Here is a 14,913-nt window from a genome sequence, read left to right on the forward strand (position 1 = left end):
ACCCATTCTTCCCAAATCATTACACAAAACAGCCGCTCTAATGAGCCATGGTTTAAGCCATGTCTCATCAGGAGGGATAATCTGAGGGATGCCGACAATTCTATACTATAAATTTTGAAACTTTAGCAAAAGAATACGTGAGAACATGTATAACCTGCCAAAAACACAATACCCAAAGTAACTTAAGACCAAAAAGAGGACATTTTCCTACACCACCTCACCCATTTCATACAATTCACATGGACTTCATTGAATTGAAATAAAGTGTCTTTAGAATAAATCTCCTGACACACTCGTAATAACACAAACACTAAATCCTGCTTCTCTGGTGCTGTTGTGTAGCAGTGTGTACACCTGAGACTGTCACCTGTCTGTCTGTCCTGCACTCTCTCTCTGTTTCTTTCTCTCTGATTGTGGAATAAAAGTATGAACATGTGTTTATAAGTTACACTTGTGTTTGAATCCTGCAGCTTATCACACATTTGATTTCCATGTGTGACGACTGCAAGTGTCCAGAGTGAGGACAGACTGAGGGACCCACTGCTGCACATCATCTGTGAGGCTTTGCAGCCCTGATGATCCACCAGGACAAACTCAGCAGTGTGTGAGGAAGAGGAGGAGGAAGAGCCAGCAGCAGCTGACAGATGGAGAGAATAGACAGACTGTTCCCTGTTTGTGAAGGACTGCTAGGAAAGTTTAACATCACTGTCTGTCCTGAATCAGTCTTATTAGGTAATGTTCAAATAATGTGATCATCCAGTGTTTTCAGTGTGGGAGAAAGTACTCAGGGCCTTCAAGTTACACACTATGAAAGGCAGCAACAAGGTTAATGTTCAGTAACCTAAAGTATGTATCAGCAGCAGAATGGAGCTAAAAATAAATGTTTGTTTCAGTTCTATGAAGCTTTGAGTATTTTGGATCAGTAGCTGCTGTGTTTGTTGCATCATATTGCTGTAATTGTTTATATGCTTTATATATTCTGAGCTAAGTTGATCTATAGTGTTACATCATATTCTATAAGGATGTTATGTGTTTGTAGACTTTCTGCCCAGTTTGACCCATTTAGCAGAAGTCAGCCTGTTTAAGGCTCTGATATCTATTCTGTGTGACTTAAAGCAGTTATGACATGGTCTGATTTTCTCACCCAATAAAGGAATATTTCATATATCAGTCGACTCTTCATTCTATCAGACACAGTTATCACAGCTCGTACATTTTGCTTTTACACATATATGTAAGCAATGAGCCAAATTTAGTAATAACAACATATTAAACGAACACTATTTTTCTCTTATATATAATACATCTATATATATTTAAAATTGGCCATATAATAAATACATTACCAAAGTGAGATGACTTTAGTCTCATGAACAACATCAGTTAATTGTTATTTACTAGCTGATCTTAAAATGACTGTTCAGTACAGAAATGAAGCCCAACAATCATGTTTTACAGTCCTGTGGTCTCAGCCTCAGATACTCATCAAATCACACACAGCTCGTGTAAAAAACAAACAAACAAATGAACAAAAGATTTTCTCCTTCATTTGTGTCAAACAATTCTGTATGAAACGTTTCCAGCTGTTAGTATCATGGTTGATAAGCAACCTGGGCAGCGCGACGGAGGCTAGACCGTCCCATTTCACGAGCCTACAAGCCTCGCACTTCCGGCCTTAGCGGTCTTTGAGTGCGCGGCCCTTGTGGACTGTTAAGGCTGCGTACTTTGAGGCTGCAGACCCTGAATTGGGATACAGCCATTTGCCGAAGGTCCCATGGCCCTGCAGCAGACTCACAGACGGATGCAGAGGGGAGGAGTGTAGAGGTGCTGTGGTGTTTGGAGGAGGGACTCCTTCAGTTAGAGAAGTGAGGCGTCACAAGTTCCTGGTTTCCAGTGAAGAAGAAGAGAGGCAGCAGTAAACCATCAGAGCCTCATCATGAAAGTCCATCACACTCTGATCTGCTTCTTCTTCCTTTGTGAGTACATTTAGGACTTGACTTCATGTTAGCTGGTCTTTTAAGATATATTTCCTTATTTGTTACTTCCTCATAATAAACATTAAACATTAAAATAAAAGCACAAACTCAAAGTACTACTTATTTAAACTAAAACTAGAAAAAGTGCCAACTTTGACTGACGTGATCAGAATATTAAATTTGTCATGTTGCTCATGAAAGAAAATGACTGAAATGATGATAAAATCATTTTTATCAAGTAAACTATTTTCTATTTGAAAAACAACAATAATATATTTTGTTATTTAATGTGGGTTTTTGCTGTTACAGGCTTCATGTTTCTTCACTCTGCTGCTGAGTTCACTCCCACAGTGCACATAGATTTGACATAATGACATCACTTCCTGCAGATGAATATCAACCTGTCAGTATTTTGAAACTCAGAGTTCTGTGAATTCTTCCTGTTTGTCCTGTTCGAGCTGAACAGAAATACGACTGCACAGAGTTTAAATGCTGGAATGAGCTGAAATCATTTACAGACATTAAATCATTATTCTCCAAATCTTACCACTAAACTCACTGTCTTTTGGATCTCTTTGTGGTCAGTGTGAAGAGAAGAAACCATCACAGTGAGCACACTCATGTTCATGTGGACTGTGAGCTGCTGAGTTTGGTTTGTTACTCCAAAAATGTAAACTGACCCTTTCAAAACTAGTTTTTTTTCTTTCTCTTCCTTAAAAAGTAAAGGGAACAAACTCAGTCTGCTGGATACAATCAGATGAATTTAGAAAAATGATTTTCTTTATTTTCTATTTTAACTGCACGTTAACGTGTTCTTGTTATTGCTTCATAAACTTTGAGACACAAACAGGGTGGCTTCTAAAAATGCTGCAGATAAATATAAGCATATACATACTTTTTTAAAAATAATACCTTCCTTTAATAATGTTTTTGTGCATTTGTCACCATATTGGCTGATTTTTCTTATTTTGCTGTTTCGCAGACAACATTTCTTCCCTGCTGTGATACATTTTTAATTCATGATGAATTTACAGAATGTTTTATGAGGTTATGTCTTCATGATTTGAATCCTGGGTTGTGTGAAATCTCAGAAATGCACCCTAGACAAAGTGAATCTGTGAACTAAGGTGTAGGTGTGTTAGATCATGTTGTGGTGATCCTTGGGTTGAGGGATGGGTGTTCATACTGGAGTGCAAAATTAAAACCAATGGAAGATGGACAAGAAAAGTTCAAAGCCATCAGGTGCTCAGTTTAGGAAAAAGAGAAAAGAAGAGGAGGAGAAACGAGCAAAAGATGCAGGTAAGCAGATGTGTGATTGGATAATGCCAGGTCATCCTGAAACAATCAGAATCAGAATACTTTATTAATCCCTAAGGAAATTATGTGTGTTACAGTTGCTCCAAGAAGAAATGGTAAAAATAGTAACAGTAACAAACTAAACTCCAAACAATACATTATGTTACAGATTTTAATATTAATTAGTCATTGTCAATTGTTGATTTGTCCTGTTCTCATTGTATGACGAATTATGACGGCTGTTTGGTATCAGTTTGCATATGTGTGTGTGTGTGTGTGTACAACAGCTTTATGTTAATGTACAATCCTTAATATGTTTTGTCTGTGTGTGTGTGTGTGGGGGGGGGGGGGGGGGGGGGGGGGGGCAGAGGGAGTGTTCGCCCAGGGCGCCAAACAGGCTAGGATCGCCACTGCATAGATGTAATGCTTTAGGGTCACCATACGCTTCCCTGCTACAGTGTATGCTGCCAGTGGGATAATATCAGACAGATCACAGGACTCAGTAACTTTAACACTTCTAGTGTTTTCAAGCTCAAAGCTCCTGAAATGTTCAGAATACCAAGCATTTAAGCATTTCACAATGAAGCCAACTTTTCCATTAATTACCACCATCTGAATCAGTTCTACAAAATCTGGCAGACCACCTGTTGATCCATGTGCCAGGATCATTCCGGTGGTGTAACTGGTGCCACTGTAAGACACAGTATTTGCTATCTGGACATTTGACTCCCCAGGGAACTTATTTTCCACTGCTTTCCTAATGTCTTCTCTCAGCACAGTCAAATTCACTGTTAATAGTTTTGTTACCTGTAAAGAAGGCTGGCTGTTTGATTTCCATGTAGATGGTAGGCAATCATTAACTGATGCTTCACTGATAGAGACAACAGAATGTTTCGAAAACAGCGGGTATGCCTCACCACACGCTTAAAAAAGCTGTGCCTGGCTTCAAAACGCATAGTCCACAGAAAAACAAGTGGACCAAAAGCTTTTATGAGTTGTGGATGGTGCTCTAGGAAATGATGTTTTGAAATCAGTCTTTCCTGTGGGAAAGCTTCCTGAAATCTTTGCCGATGCTCGAAAATCTTGTTGTCAAGAAAACAAATGGTTGAATCTGTATGAACAGATGAAAGGACAAGTTCAACTATATCCTTAAGGTTGAGAAGGAGCAGCCATGTTGGTTCACTCTCTGGTATTTTATCCCCAACTATAAGGGGGAGGAGGCGAAGCAAAGTCCAGTTTTCATGCGCATTCCCCCAACAGTTTGTTTTGTTGCAAAATTCAATGGAACTGGTTGTGGGGCATCAGTTTTATCAGCCCATCTGTATGGAAACTGTTTAATTGATTTGTTAAGCTCATCCAAAGTAAAATACTTTCCCTTGATTAAGGTACTAAGGCAAAGTGCTAACTCCAAAGGTACAATACCTTCAAAGAGATCATGTAACAAATCTGGCGAATAGCCAGTTAAAACATCGAAATGTTTTAGGTTTTCGGTCAGTGGGCAAAGTTTTTTTACTCCATAACAGTGAGACTGACTTTTATCTCCTTTTGCAGTGTCAACATGTACCCTGTGTTCTTGTATTGTTCTTTGACTAAATGCTCCTCTTCGAACGTCACTTACTTGGATTTGGGTTCGTTCTCCAAGACAAAACCTGCAGACATACGCACTTGAGAAACTCTCCACAAATCCTCCGAGAGAGTGTGCACCAAGGTTGTCTGCAACAACACAAAACACAGTACCTTTGACACATATGCCTAATGAGGGAATGTAAAGTCCTTCTTCTTCTAGGCATGCAAGATCTTTCAAGAGTGGCTCAAAGACAGCACTGTAACCAAACTGTTTTATATCATCAGATTTGCATAGAATGGCTCGGTAGATTGATGTCAGTGAGGACCTGAGCAATGGTGGTACATTAGCTAAAACCCAATACACTGCTGTAATTTTGTGCTTTTTTCTCGAGGTGCCAAGTGGATTACACACTTCAAACTCATCCACATACAAAATGAGGGAAATGGCTGGACTCTCTTCTGGTAACAGTTGATTATTTTTAAAATTAGTGCCATGATGAAATGACGTGTATTGTGTTTCAGAGCTATAATCCATTTCTGAGGTCTGTGTAAGGAAATCTTGGATCTCATTTTTTTTCAAGACTTCATTCAGGGACTTTAAAACAGGTACATACTGGAAACTTCTCCGTTCCCCAACACTAAGCAAATACTCAGTGGGTTCTACCAAACAAAAATGCTCCTTGAAATATTGGCTTCTTTTGTAAGAGGTAGAAAGAGGACCTTTATTTCCAAACGCCAGTGTGATTGGGTTGCACTGACAGAGGTCTGCAACCATATCTGAAATTACTAAATCATCAAAGGCACAATTATGCTTCTTTAGGCTTAACTGTAAAATCTCTTTTAGAATAGGACCTGAAGCAGAGGAAGAAATGAACTGTAACTGTTCGACTAACTCATCAATACACTTGTGAGAAACACTGTATATACTTTCCAGTTTTAGTAGTAGGTGGGCTAAATGTTTCTCAATTAAATTAGGCAATTCACCAATTTCTTCATCCTCTGCATTTGCTTCATCTTCACTCAATGGATTTTCAATATGTTCCTCAAGAGGATCATCTCCTGTATTCAAACGATTGACACACCTCTGTATCTTAAAATATTCCCTTTGAGTTGAAAATGTGCTTAAAGAGCAACATGGACATTTGAAAGACAAGACTTCTGAGCATGTCATTGTATCAGAGGATGAATGGCTTCTTGATAAATGCGTTCGCAAGCTATTCCATGTTTTAAATGAGCAGTAACAATCCCAGTATAGACAAGGCATAAACAGTTCACCATGGCTATGTCTAAGCCTGTAACGCTTTAAGAGCTGATTCCTTCTTGGTGTTTCAAATTTGCAAATTTTGCAAGTCCAGTCCATTTTGAAATTTATTGCAACTTTAGGTAATGCAAAGACTTATCGAGGCTTTTGAGTTAACAAGTTATTTTAAGTATACAACTTTCTCTAAAACACTACAATGAAACACTGAAAAGATGAATCCAAAATTCAAAAAATAAAAAATCTACAGACTGTAGTTTAAAACTGGAAAAAGGTGTCATATCCAAATGTGTGAGAGAATTTTCTTTTTAATTATTTGAAGACCACTGTTGACATGCCACAATCCCACACTTCACATTATGCTTACAATTACAGAAGGTAACGAAAGCAAGTCGTGTGTGCACACACACAATTTTCTTTTCTTGCTAGGTCAACTAACTTTAACCTCAGGCATATTTCACAGTCGAGCTTAAAATATCAATACATTTGATAGAAATACTTTTACTCACATTAATACTCTGGCATAAATTGACCACATTTCACTCTGTCAGTGATTAGTTACCTCACCCAAGACCGTCGAAACACAAATTTACTCTGACACCATGATAAAAATGCAGGCAGCTGCTGACTGGTTAATGATAGGTTTGTAGCTTAAACCTATTCGCTGGAACGTTCAAGACAATTCAACTACACAGCAAAAGTATTGAACACAAGTAGGCAAAGTTCTTTGTGTTACTCATATATGAGGGAGAGAACCACGACAAGCGCCGTTCCTTCGCTTGACCCCAGTCGCTCTCGTCCGCTCCCCCGTAACACTGCTCTTTTATTGAGGTTACATGAATCCTCCGTGAATCGCTACCTTATCGTGGTGGAGGGATTTGTGTGTCCCAGGGATCCCAGGGGCTATGTTGTCTGGGGGCTTTTGCCCCCTGGTAGGGTCTCCCATGGCAAATTGGTCCTGGGTGAGGGACCAGACAAAGAGCGATTCAGAAGACCCTTATGAAAAGAACATCGAGGGAACAGTTTACCCTGCCCGGGATAGGGTTACCGGGGCCCCGCCCTGGAGCCAGGCCCGGGGAGGGTGCCCGAGGGCGAGCATCTGGTGGCCGGGCCTTAGTCCATGGGGCCCGGCCGGGCACAGCCCGAAGAGGAGACATGGGCCCATCCTCCCGCAGGCCCACCACCTGGAGGAGGCGCCATAGGGGTCGGGTGCATTGTGTGCCGGGTGGCGGCCAGGAGCGGAGGCCCTGGCAGACTGACCCCCGGCTGCCAAGACTGGCAATAGGGACATGGAATGTCCTGGGCGCCTCCTGGGTGAGGTGTTCCAGGCATGTCCCACCAGGAGGAGGCCCCGGGGCAGACCCAGGACACGCTGGAGAGATTATATCTCTCGGCTGGCCTGGGAACGCCTTGGTGTTCCCCCGGATAAGCTGGAGGAGGTGGCTGGGGAGAGGGAGGTCTGGGCCTCTTTGCTTAGGCTGCTGCCCCAGCGACCCGGCCTCGGATAAAGCGGATGAAGATGGATGGGTGGATGGATGAATATACATAGGTTCATTAACATATGACGTCTACATACAAACAAAGAGTACCTTGCCTGTGTGTGTGTGTGTGTGTGTGTGTGTGTGTGGGGTCAGAGTGTGACCCCATAAAGACTTCCCTAAACCTGCTGGTTTGGAAGTCCAGCAGTTCATCTAAACAAAAGGCACTTAGCCTAAAACAGACATAGACACGTTTATCCTACCACAAAACAATAAGAGAAGGTACGACCTCTCCCATGCTCCCAGGATGTGGTGTGAATGCCAGAACACTCTGGAATGCACAGAAAGTCTTTGCAGACTATTAAGGATCAAACCTCCACCAACATGACATTGATGATACAACTCTAAGCATATATGAGTAGATATTTGTAAGCATAAATAACAATCAACAATACAAATCTAGCAGTTAATTTGAACATATACAGGTTCAAATTGAACATGCTGTGCTGTCTGCAAGGTCTATCAGCTAACCAAATGCACCCTGACAAGTGACAAATTTTAAGTATAAGTGGAAAAATTGACAATGTACTCTCGTATGTGCGAGGAGCAGGATTTTGAATTCTGGATTTAACAAGGAGCCAATGAAGGGAAGCCAATACAGGAGAAATCTGCTCTCTTTCTAGTCCCTGTCAGGACTCTTGCTGCAGCATTTTGGATTAACTGAAGGCTTTTCAGGGAGTTTTTAGGACATCCTGATAATAATGAATTATTCAGGTTATCATCTGATTTCTTGTTTGTCCACAAAGGACATGCATTTTTCAAATCTACCTAGTAGGACGAGTCACTACTGAATCAAGTGAAAGAAGGAACTGAAGTAAAAACATTAAGACTCATTAGCATCAAAGTATACAGCCAGACAAACAGAATCTGATATTTAGGTCATTTATCATGACACAGACTTTGTTCCACAGACTGCTCAACAAGCCTCAGATCTGAAAATGAAGCAAATATAAAGTGACTGAAACCTGCATTCTTCTAATGTCCAGGAGAGGGACACTGTTTTGTTTGGAAATACAAGCCTGTGACCTCAGCAATGGCTTTCCTGGTGGGTTCTTAGTCCCAGTCTCAACTTCTCAATTAGAGGTCTCCAAGTCTCAATTTCAACTTGTATTTAAACTTTTTCACGTGCACGTGAGTGAGTGTGTGTGGATGTTGGTGTGTTTGTGTGACTTCCTGCTGCTCACAAAGGGTCATCTCCCCTCACCCCTGTATATGGCTTAGCTTCCTCTAACGGTTTACCATATACAAACACAGGTGAGAAGATAAAGAGCAGGAAGTAAAACACCCTCACTAAATAAGGACACCCAGAACCTTACTTGGAATGTCTGCAATAGGGCTTTGGAGTTGACGTCACGCCGCAATGCATTGTGGGAGCGTGGCATTTTCGGGGTCTACGAATCAAAACAAACACACTGTGTTGGAACGACAATTACAAGATGCTTAAAAGCAGCTCAAAAGAGAATGGACTGTATAGAGACCGATTTTGTTCAGAGGCGAAGCGGCGGTACTTGCAGAAAATAGTGTGCATTGGAAATGTGGACCCGTATGAAATACGGCCGTGGAGTAAAACGCTGAAGACCAACCGCTATTGACGTAGCCTGACATATTGTCGTACCTTATCTGTGGAATCAGCGCGTACAAGTCGTCATTCAAACAAAGGTAAGTCAGCTCGAGTACTGCGTGTGAAATGCGTTTGATTTCCCTGCAAACATTCACATTAGTGCAGCATAAATTCATTCATCAGGGGAAATTACAGTGAGAACATGTGGAGGCTGTTAGAGGGATAACATAGTGAGTTCAGTGCATTGATGTGACGTGGTCATTGATTAATGACCTGCAGAATCTCCTTATCATATTAAGTGATTCATAATTGTCACTTTATGCTTTCTCCATCTCTAAAGTGATGACATCCTTGCATTACATACTTTAGGTTCATTTTCTGCAGGCAGGTTTCTGACAGAGAACAGGCAGATTTACACTATAACATGCAGCGTTCTATAGATGGACACATAAAGAAATGAAAAATTACATGTATGTGCTAACTTTCTAAACACTTTGTTACATTTATGATAAAGTAGATAAAACACATTTATGTCGGCCTTGGCTCATAGTTCTTGTCTTTAAATTAACTTTGTGTGTGTTTCAGGTGCTGCACTCTCAAAGACTGAATCAACCAGCATTGCAGCCATGGGTCATTGTGAGCATCACAGGGAAGGTTGAAGCCGCCCGCTGCACCTGTAAGGCCGGAGTCGCGGAGACCTGCACCCACGTCACTGCTCTTCTGTTTAATGTAGAAGCAACAGTGTTGATCTGTGGCACAAGGACTGTTACAGATGAACCTGCATACTGGGTTTTGCTGGGTAATGTGACCAAGATACAGCCAGAGGTTGGCCATAAGATAGACTTCTCCTCTTCAGCTGCCCAAAAAAAGGCTCTTGATCAAAACATAAACAGACCATCTGTATTGAAAGGTAAAAGGAGCCGTCCTCAAAAAAGAAAAATCCCACCTGCTACTGTGGAGGAGTTGTCACTGCTATAATGCCATAATGTTTTATCTAGGGGTCTAGATTTATGCCTGTAGTGCACTGCCGTGTAAATAATTTGCATTTACTGAATATGTACTGACTGAGTCCCACTGTTCAAAAGTTGAATAAAGAAACAAACTAATTTTTGCCTCTTTTTTTTATTAGAACCACTTTATAGAATCACATCCGTTACAGTGTAGAATCCATGTCATTTATAGTTTACAAATGACAAAATGTTTACACAAAATCATGACAGTGTTTACATGGTATCACCCACTACTAACATTACTTTATTTACTGTATCTTTTAAAAAATACCGCTATTTATACAGCACAAGACTTAAGAATATTTAACAGGAGCAGGTTTCATTTTCCCTGGTTTTATTATCACACTGTTCACCAAACGCAGCAAACCTTCACCATCTTATCCAGAAGGGTCACCTCTTCACCCTCACATGGAAGAAGTAATCTGATTGGCCTGGTGGTATGTTTGAAGCACGTCCCTTGTGTAGCGCTGGAACCCAGTCATGATGTTTCATCCATTTCATAGGCTGGTTTGCTGCAATAATGCCAAATAATTAGCAACTCTATAAATAGAAGGTAGTTCTGCAAAATCACTCAGTAGGACGTTTGTTCTAATTTGCTATGACCTCAGAGTGCATCGAAAATAAAACTAATAGGCTATAAAGAGTGATATGAACATATTTAGAACTTACCGGAATGAAAATGTCTGGAGCACCAACAGATATTTGGATGGAAGAGAACTGGATATCAGCTCGTCTCACAGATGCTATCCAGGCTAGACGCCTTCGTTTGGTAACATCGATACACGAGCTGCCTCATGTTGCTTCCAGGTTGGGAAAGAATGAAAACATAAACCATTTTCAAGCTTATTCTCTTGCCGGTCGTGTGATCGAACATTTCAGCCGACCACACAGCAAATACGAACCATGGCTGTTGTGTGTGCCTTTTGCTCCTTTTTCCCCCAAAATGGCGGATCGGGCCAAAATCCTTTCCACGCCCACCCCCGTGACATCACGCTCCAAAGCCCTATTAAAAAATATAGCTAATTGCCTCCCCCACCATTCAACAGGCCGGGGAGGGGGACAGAAACATAAGAATGTCTTTGATCATGCAGTTTGAAACCAAGGCTTACAAATTTAAGTACAATAATGGCAACATTTAACAATTTCAACCTAACATCCCCTATGAGCAGCACTTCGGCGACAGTGGGAAGGAAAAACTCCCTTTAAACAGGAAGAAACCTCCAGCAGAACCAGGCTCAGGGAGGAGTGACTGGGGATGGAAATGTTGATCATTTTCATTATTTTAATATTTATTGTAATGTTGTGGCGGACCACCAGGTGGCTCCACTCACACCCAAGTTGAAGGGAAGTGCTGGGGTGGAGATTTTGGCGCTTACTATATGTGAGGTTCTGAGAGTCAGTGAATAAAGTTGGAGTGAGACACTGAGACCTCTCCTGTCGTTATTACATACCTCCACATTGGTGACCCCAAAAGCGAACATGCTAAGGCTCGACGACGAAGCCAGCTCCGGCCTGGAAGCATCGGCTGCCGCCGGACTTTCACCTCCGCCGATGGCTGCGTTTGCTGTGGCGCTTAAATTGCTGGATTTTTGGCTTCACGATCCTCCTTCATGGTTCGTGCACGTAGAAGCTCAGTTTGCTCTTCGTGGAGTTTCAGCCGACGATACTAAATACCACCATGTGGTAGCCTCACTTGACCCGCTGTCAACCCGCCGCGTGATGACTCTCCTCCGGGACCCCCCAGCCCAAGGCAAGTACGCCGCCCTCAAGGCGCTGCTGCTGCAGCGTTACTCTCTCTCTGATGCTGAGCGGGCCGAGAAACTCCTTTCCTTCGCGGGCCTGGGCGACGGCACCGCTCTCGAGCTCATGGAGAGCATGCTGTCCTTGCTGGGCGCGGATGACGGAGGATTTCTATTCACCCACCTCTTTCTCCGACAGCTGCCGGCTCCAGTGCGCGCTGGCCTTGCCAACTCCCCGCTATTGGCCACGAAGGATTACCGCTCCCTTGCGGAAGAGGCGGATCGCATCCTCCTGGCTACCAGGAGTTTCGGCGTCCAGGCGATTGTTCAGGACTCACCAGCGTTTTCCCCCGCCCCCTCACCGATGCTCCAGGGGCCCTCCGACTCGTCCACGGTGGCCGGAATCGCTGCATGGCGGCACCGCGGAAAAGGGCTTTGCTTTTATCACCAGCGTTTTGGAGCGAAGGCACGGCGCTGTCTCCCGCCTTGCAGTTTCCAGACCCAGGGAAACGGGCATGTCAGCGCTCTGTAGCAGCCGCGACCGCTGGCAACAAGGAAAGGCTGCTTTTCTTAGAGGACTCACGCTCGGGGAGGCGTTTCCTGGTGGACTCCGGCTCACAGAAGAGCCTTCTTCCCCCGGCTGGCTCGGACATGCTAGCTGAGGGCTGCGGGCCATTGCTAACAGCGGCTAATGGCTCTCCCATCAAAACCTTCGGTGAAAGGTTGGTGACTGTTTGCTTTCATGACCGTGACTTTCAGTGGAACTTTGTTGTTGCTGCTAGCTCTGTGCCTATAATAGGCGCTGATTTTCTTTGTGCTCACGGACTGCTGGTTGATATTGCTAACAGACGTTTAATTGATGCTGTGTCATTTTCCTCATTACCCTGTTTGACTCGGGGTGCTCAGCCCGTGGTGCATGCTAACTCAGTAGATTCGGGTGACGTTTTTCAGTGTTTGCTTTCTGAGTTTCCCTCACTCAGTGTCCCCACTTTCTCGAGCACAGTGCCGAAGCATGGGGTGGAGCATTACATAACTACAGTAGGGCCCCCGGTGTTCGCGTGCGCGCGCCGCCTCGACCCTGCCAAACTGGCTGTCGCTCGGGAAGAATTTGCCACCATGGAGCGTCTGGGCATCGTGCAGCGTTCGAATAGTGCCTGGGCTTCCCCGTTACACATGGTGCCTAAATCTGATGGTCGGTGGCGACCTTGTGGGGATTTCCGCCGTCTTAATAATGTCACGGAGAACGATCGTTATCCCATTCCCCACATCCAAGATTTTTCCGCCCATCTTGCGGGGACCTCGGTTTTTTCGAAGATCGATTTGGTACGGGGATATCACCAGGTTCCCGTGCGCGCGGAGGATGTCCCCAAAACTGCCGTAATTACACCTTTCGGCCTTTTCGAGTTTCTGCGCATGCCGTTTGGCCTGAAAGGTGCCGCCCAAACCTTCCAGCGGTTGATGGACTCGGTCTTGCGCGGGCTGCCCTTTGTTTTTGTATATCTTGATGATATACTGGTGGCCAGCAGCTCGAAGGAGCAGCACATGTTCCATCTGCGTCAGGTTTTTCAGCGTTTGGCGGAGCATGGACTGATTATTAATCCGTCTAAATGCCAGTTTGGGTTGCCGGTTCTCGATTTCCTTGGGCACCGTATTTCCGCCGAGGGCGCGGTTCCGTTGCCTGACAAAGTCCGAGCTGTTTCGGAATTTCCGCGTCCCACGAATGTTAAGGCACTGCAGGAATTTTTGGGGATGGTGAATTTTTACAACCGTTTTCTCCCCAGAGCGGCACATCTGCTGAAGCCCCTTTATGGGGCATTAAAAGGTAAGAAAGCTAATGACTCCGTTGACTGGTTTCCAGAAAGCATCCAAGCGTTTTCTGATGCTAAGTCAGCGTTAGCTAATGCTGCCCTTCTGGCCCACCCATCCCCCTCAGCGCCGATTGCGTTGACCACCGATGCGTCGGACATAGCGGTGGGTGCGGTGCTGGAACAGCGAATCTCGGGTGTCTGGCAACCGCTCGCCTTTTTCAGCCGTACGCTGCGTGACAGCGAACGCAATTACAACGTTTTTGACAGGGAGCTACTGGCGCTCCACCTGGCGACTCGTCATTTCCGTTTTTTTCTCGAGGGTCGTCACTTTACCGCATACGTGGACCACAAACCCTTGACGTTTGCCATGTCCAAGGTTTCTGATCCATGGAGTGCACGCCAGCAGCGCCAGTTGGCAGCCATTTCTGAGTTTACCACGGACATTCGGCACGTGGCTGGTAAATCCAATCATGTGGCTGACTGTTTGTCCCGTGCGCTGGTTTCTCCCGTCTTTCTCGGCATAGACTACTCCGCCATGGCTGCCGATCAGAGCGGTGACCCGGACATCCTCGCGCTTAAATCCACCCAGACGGGCCTCATATTGGAGGACAAACCCGTGCAGGACGGTGGTCCCCTCCTCGTCTGTGACGTTTCCACCGGCCGCCCTCGCCCAGTGGTTCCCGTTTCCTGGCGTCGTCAAGTTTTTGACTCGGTACATGCTCTCTCTCATCCGGGGGTCCGGGCCTCTGTTAAACTGGTCAGCTCTAAATTTGTTTGGCCAGGCCTTCGCAAATCTGTTAAGGAATGGGCGTCGGCGTGCATTCCCTGCCAGCGTGCGAAGGTTCATAAACACACCAAAGCGCCCCTGGAGCCGTTCTTCATACCCGGCAAACGTTTCGATCATGTGCATGTCGATCTGGTGGGTCCTCTGCCGCAGTCACAAGGTTTTACGCACCTTTTGACTGTTGTTGACCGGACCACCAGGTGGCCGGAGGCGGTCCCCCTGGCGTCCACTACCGCAGCAGTGGTGGCCAAGGCGTTTTTGTCAACCTGGGTCTCGCGTTTCGGCCCACCCGCGGACATTACGTCAGACAGAGGCCCCCAGTTCATTTCCGAGCTTTGGTCGGCCATGGCTGATGGACTGGGGGCTAAAGTCCACCG

This window comes from Perissodus microlepis, chromosome 20 (genome assembly GCF_051167445.1).
Source record: "Perissodus microlepis isolate ML-2025 ecotype Zambia chromosome 20, ASM5116744v1, whole genome shotgun sequence".
Taxonomy (NCBI): Eukaryota; Metazoa; Chordata; class Actinopteri; order Cichliformes; family Cichlidae; genus Perissodus; species Perissodus microlepis.